Raw genomic sequence first — 7,036 nt, 5'->3', positions numbered from 1 at the left:
TATTTTATTTGATATGCGGCTAAATTTTAATAATTTAATGATTAACGGTTAATTAATTATGCTAATTTGAAGGTTAAACAAACTCAATTCTGATAACAACCGGCAAGTTCGTGATTAACGAATCTGCGAAAATATCAGAACATCAAGAGTGATCAAAAATCAAATTTTTGGATTAATTAAGTAAAAACGAACTTTTTTATGAGAAACATGGACAATCTGGATAGATTGTGCGCGTTTCTCCTCAAATCAAACTGAATAAACGGAAACGGACCCCGTAGCGAATCCGGAACCCCAATATGTGATCTTTCTTTATAACTTAATCATTTTATCAACCAACAAATTTACCCAAGCTTACTTCCCCATAATAGTTTTCTGAAATCATAAACAAATAACTTGGCCCAGCTGGGAAATTGGGGAAACTGAGCCAAGTTTGGTTTTAAGTATTAGACATTGAACAATATCACAACCTAAGCCTATTGACACTTTCTGGGCGTTCCAGCTATACCCAAATTAGACATACAGCCCAGTTTAGTATTGAGATTATAATAATATTAAAATATTAATATTATTATAATATTAATTATAGAGACTAAGTGATAGCAAGGGAAAACGAACCCCGAGCTGACCTCGCACTGAGTGCCTACAAAACAATGAGTTTCATAACCCCACTTTTAAACTGTTTTTACGAACTTTTGGGGTGAAAAACATGTTGATACATATTTATATATACTCTGAACTGTTTGATGATGTGAATTATCTAAGTACTAACACACGAAAGTCCCCAGTAACATAGTGATTAACTTCGAGCCGGTGGCTTGTTAGTACTATTGGTTTGACAAACCCAGGCGGGGCCAGCACGATTTGCTGAGACATTATCCCGTTTGCACATGACCATAATTATACATACAGCTATGTAGTGTTAGACATAGCTACTCTGGGCATGTTGTGGGCGGAAAGGGGGCCACAGTGGTTGATTGAGCGTGGGAAATGGATGCACGCAGCACAAACATTCAAGGCTTCACTGTAGCTTAGCATAATTACATCGTAAACATACAAACAAACGTACTTGTGAACGTACATACATACATACATACTTGCGTATTTATAACTGTGATTGTTGTACGCACAACTGATTTCTTGAAACTCGCGAAACTCACCAACTATTTGTAGTTGACCCGTTTTAACTTGTTTTTCAGGTACTGGATTGGATTAGAAAGTCAATGTGCTATGTGTTTGACTTGCGATCAATGTTGGGCGGATTGATGCAAGTGTGCTAGTAAGATGTAAAGCCGCTTAACGGGCTGGATTTAGTTTGTATCACCTAGTTGTAACAAAGTTAGATAGATATAAAATATTCTAAACTAGTTTGTATTGTTCTTTATAAACAATGTGGTTGATACAAGAGGTGTATGTTACATTTCCGATTTACGCTTCCACAAATCGCTCAACAGGGTGTGACACATATTAAGAATTTAATTTTATGTGATATCAAAAACCTATGGGTCTCACACCTTTGGAGTTAAGATTCAACTTCCCCATCTCAAGCATAGTAAAGACAATTAAAAATAATCGAGTTGAAGCAAACTGGTTCAACATATCACCATAAGATAACAACCTCTTAATGGTAAGAAGAAAATACAGTTAGATGGAGTTAATGGATGATAGGTCAAGTGAGGTTGTACGACCATGCCCTAAATATTATTGGACTTTGTCCTATATACGTCCTAAGGAAATATTTATTGACTAGAAACTTCGAGTCCCAATAGTGTATCCTTAGAGTCGCCATCCTCTTGGTAACACGTAAACTCTCAGACTCGTCTAGTATGTGCACTTTGGCCTCTTTTTCTATTTTTAAGAATGCTTCTTTGGCATTTTTCATTACATAACTTTCTCACTTTTTCTTTTCTTTTTTATTTATTTATTTATTTTCTTTAATTTTTTTATTGTGCACTTAGGCATCTTTAACCTAAAAATATATAACTAAGGACTAAAGCTCGTATAAAATTGGACATTTGCGAGACGCGCCACCACTCTTTATTTATTTTCATAAAACTGAGTGGAATTCTAATTTTAAAGTGCATTTAATTCTCACTACCTTAGGGTAATCAGCTTATGGTAATACTCTCTATGCCTTATCGAATTTCAGCTTCACTGTCCCCCCTATGATGAAAACCCACAAAATCTAAGATTTAATTAGGTTTATTAAGAATATGCAATGGAAAACTTTTCAAGATTAGTTGGGCCTACCGACACATCCCAAGCTTAGTACGCTTTCTTTTATATTATCTCATATTATTAGTAGTTTGAAAAACCGATTCCCCGATAAATATCCTCATCTCCCATTTAAGTGCAAAAAGAAACAAAATTAAGGGACATTTTTCAAAAAAAAGTTTAAAATATAATTAAAATATAACTACGACTCAAATGTCCTATCCCCACACTTAAATTTTGCATTGTCCTCAATGCAAGGATAAGAACGAAAAATAAAAATAAAATCAGAATACAAAAAACTGAAAACCTAAAAATCAAAAACAAAAATAAAAATAAAATAAACAAGCAAGATAGATAATGGAAAAAACTTTGCTGGTAATATACGAATGAAGATATGATACCAAAGTCTTCTTCCATAAATGCCCTCCAACTCTAAACGTGCTCACAAAACAAAAACCTCCATCTCTCACACACGAACGGAAACGCCAAACACAACAAAAAATATCTAAAAATATCTTATCAACTTGATAGAGTTTAAACATTCAAAGTATTTCACCATACCAACCAACCCTAAACAGTATATAATATGAATAATAGCAGCAAATAGATAAATAAAAAGAATACAGCTCCTGCTGCTTCATCCCACACTTGAATTTTGCATTATACTTCATGGGGGTCATTTTTAGCTCAAATCCTACAAACCTTAAAAACATAAAAACAAAGAAAAAACTACAAAAGACTACGTTAGTGACTCGACAATTATACAAACTCTGTGGAACCTCCCCACACTTAAACTTAATCAAGAGGTTCCTCTTTGATCTGGACCCTATCTAACCCATTCAGATCCACCCGGTACTTGTTAAACATTGAAATTTTCTCGATGGAATTGAAAAATGATTTAAAAATCTTTAACGAGTCAGACCACCAAAATTTAAACTTACCTGGCATGAACCGGATGCATGACATGTATCGAGAAGAATGGTTATTCTTGAACTTCAATGGCTTCTTCTTTCCTGTAGACCATCTTCTGACTTGCAAATTATTCCGGTTCGCAGATGCTCTTCTCTTCGCATTCTCCCGTGGTTTTGATTTATGAGCAACATTTATTATAAGTGTCACGGGCCAACTGTGATGCTCTTCCACTACCACCACTTCTATATCTTCTAGTAGGGATTCAAAAAATGCTAAGTCACCCTCCGAATCAAACTTACCTATTTCATCATACTAGGCAACCCTTCTAACTCCCAATCCAAAAGCTCGTCCTCCTCACACAATTTATTCTCAACCTTTTCCTCAACACCAAACATCAAATCAGGTGAATCTTCCAAATCCACTTCATTCTCCATCTCTTTTTCAACACCAAACATCAACTTAAGTGAGTCTCCCAAATCTAATCCCTCCTCTATTTCTTCTTTCTTCACTAAAGACCTCTGATAAGCAGCCCACTCTTCTTCATCTATTTCATCATCAGAGTCACTCCAGTAATTAGCAATAGCCACCTGTGGAACCGGAGGTGGGACTTCATCGTCCATTTTCGTCTTCGTTACTTGAGTGATCCCCTCATCTGACACGCCAACATACTCCAATAACTTCAATCTCTTTTCTTCTTCCTCTTCTTCATCCAATCTCCTAGTAATGATTTCTATTGTATGTTGGAGACCTGTAATAACGCTCTGCTGATTTTTCAAGATGATCTCCTGCTCAACTAACTTCTGTTGGGAATCTGAGGCCAAATATTGAGCTAACATGCTCTCTAAATTCTTCATACTACTCTCAATTGGGTTGTGATTTGAATATTGACCATCGAATTGACCCTGATTATGTTGTGGCTGCTGATGTAGATCATCATGATAATACGAAGGATGCCTCTGCCAAAAATTTTATTGCGGCTGCACAGGAGGATTAGTATAATAATATACTAAGCAACCCACATATTGAGGACATATAAGCGTAAAATGGGGTCCACCACAAATCTCACACATATTTACGAGATTCAAAAGAAATAAAAGACACTGACAATTAGACTTATATTAAAAGACTCCTATATAAAACTAACAATTAAACTAAACTATATTAACCTAACTCCTACGACTTAAAAACACAATACAAATAGCACGTATACAGCAAGCAAGTACAATCAAAGCTAACAACGCAATCGCCAAGAGTCCCCGGCAACAGCGCCAAAAACTTGATGTGCTAAAAGTAGTTATATAAAAACATGCAAATCTAGACACTAAGTAATAATTCTAGACTCTTAAACTTAACTAAACTACTAACTGGCAAGTGAACCGGTCGACTCTAGAACAGCTAAGTAAGTCCGGATATCGAACCCATGAGACTCTTTTAATTACGTAAACTAGCTAAATTAGACTCAACTACAGACACGACTATTTATTTATTATTTGTTTAAGGGGGTTTTACTAATAAACTAATTTAAACTAATTAAGGAAACTAAATATGACTAAACTTAGAACTTTGACTTAATTCAGATGATGACAAGCAACCACCTAGGCTAGAATACCATAAGTTTCAATTATCAATTAACCGGGAGAATACTTAGTTATGGAACTGGGATCGTAAAATAGACGCTTAAGAGAAAACCTGAACAGGATCCTTGACCCTTCTCAAGAGACACCTATGGGTTTCTAATAAGTTTTAAGGCATACCAGTATTAAAAATCAAGTTTCCTTACAGTCACCTGATTAATTACAAACTAGTTCCTTTATACGAAATCCTACCTTATAGCACGAAAATCAAAGGCAGTCTAATATATTCAATTGACTCGATAGACAAAGTTAATCAATCAAACCTAGACGGGCTCTTTATGAAGAACTAAATCTAGCAATCCTGATCAACAAAGACCTATCAATAACCTAGCATCTTACAGCTATTTAGGTTAGCAGCACACTTAGGTTTATTTAATTAAATAATATTATTCATATGATCTTATTCGAAATCAATCATAAAATAGTCAAAAACACAAAGTGGATGACCTAATAGCAACCGATCATAATGACAAACAATAATCAAGGCAACTATGGAATAATAAAACTCAACAAACAATCCTAAGCACACACATCCATCAATTTAATATAATCAAACCTTTTACTAGTTCATAAAACCATAACGATAAATAAATCCCAAGTCAAAACAAACATCAACAAAGGTTCATCGTAAGCCTAGGCAGTCTATAATGTTTAGCCTAGCAATATAAGATCAAACAAAACAATAATAAAGGAATTCATGGTGAAAAATAAAAGAAACGAAAGATTAAAGGCGATAAAACCCGGAGTCTACGTTCTTGATCGATATGCACGCCACCGTATGATTTCAGGCCTCCAAAACCTCCAAAAGATCACTTCTAAGGCTCCCAAATTCGTCCTGGCCAGCTACGGTATTCAGGTTCTCTTTAGGGTTGAGTTTCTGGAAACATGCATCCATAGCACCGCGTGGTGGCCTCTCCCCTCACGGCCGCACGGCGCTTTGGCCTAGGGGGGGTCACCCGGTCTGGTCTAGTCCGGTTCACTCCTGGTTCGGTCCGGTTCGTTTCCTGATGCTCCGATTCGTTGGTTTAGCTCGTTTTTGATCGTTTTTCGGCCTCTTTAACCATGAACAAGTCCCGGGACCTACATTTATTCAAATATGTTAGTAGTATACAAATCCAAACAAAAACCGAACATAAACTAATAAAATATTATTTAAAATGTACAAGGGATTCATGTATATTAATCATTATATCAATTATCCTTTTTACGAGGCCGATATCGAGTAGAAGTATAAGGAGCATTCATATCTAGGATATCTACTTGATGTTTGTTACAAAAAAAAGTAACATCTATAAGAAAAGAATCCCACTTGTTGTTTTTGAAATCATTTAGATCGTCTTTTGTGGCTTTAACTAACTCGATGGCATTAAGAATATCTTGGGATTTCTTTTGTAGAGAATAAGAAAGTATATTTGTTCTTCCCATTACTTCCTTTATCAAGTGAAGAATAAACACAAAATCAAATGATTTTAAGTTAACATAACCTGCTTCAGCATCTGCACGTTGAGAAAAAGTTGTAGATGGCTTGTCAATAATTCCCTAAAATGAAAACAAGTCAAATGAGTTAAGATAAAAGAATGTACTAAAATGAATAACGGGTCAAATGGGCTAACCTGAAGAACAATACGAGTACAATCAAACATGTCAATCATACTGCAAACAGACTGATAGTGAGAACCCCAACGTGTATCACCCGCTCTTCTTAATGTCCTAACTTGATTCAATCCTTTTTCTGTTTTAATTTCACCAAGTTCAATTAACTCTTTAATCTCCTTTGTCTTTGCCTTTTGTAATTCATCATGATACTTACTAGAACCACAAACTGTATTAATTGTAGAAACTAATTTATCAAAAAATTAACTCACTTAAACAACCTTCCTTGAAGAAGCTACCAAGGTAAGTTGTAATCTGTGAGCAAAGCAATGAACAAAATAAGCATAAGGACTATCCTTACGAACTAGTGCTTGTAATCCATTCCATTCCCCTCTCATGTTACTAGCTCCATCGTAACCTTGGCCACAAATTTTACTAACATCAAATTGATATTGCAAAAGTTGGTTCCACAGATGTGTTTTCAGGGTTAATGCCAAAGTATCCCTAACATTAACCAAATCCAAAAACCTTTCTCGTATGATCCCTTGTGCATCAAAAAATCTCAAAACTATGGCCATTTGCTCTTTTTTTGACTCATCCCATGACTCATCAACCATGACACAAAAGAATGAATCTCCCACTTCACTACGAATATGCTTTCGCACTTTATTTGCAACAATACTAAG

This window comes from Bidens hawaiensis, unplaced genomic scaffold (genome assembly GCF_021521415.1).
Source record: "Bidens hawaiensis isolate Kalapana, Puna unplaced genomic scaffold, B.hawaiensis_p1.1 tig00041472_1, whole genome shotgun sequence".
NCBI lineage: Eukaryota > Viridiplantae > Streptophyta > Magnoliopsida > Asterales > Asteraceae > Bidens > Bidens hawaiensis.
The sequence above is the reverse complement of the archived record's forward strand: the minus strand, read 5'-3'. Positions refer to the sequence as shown.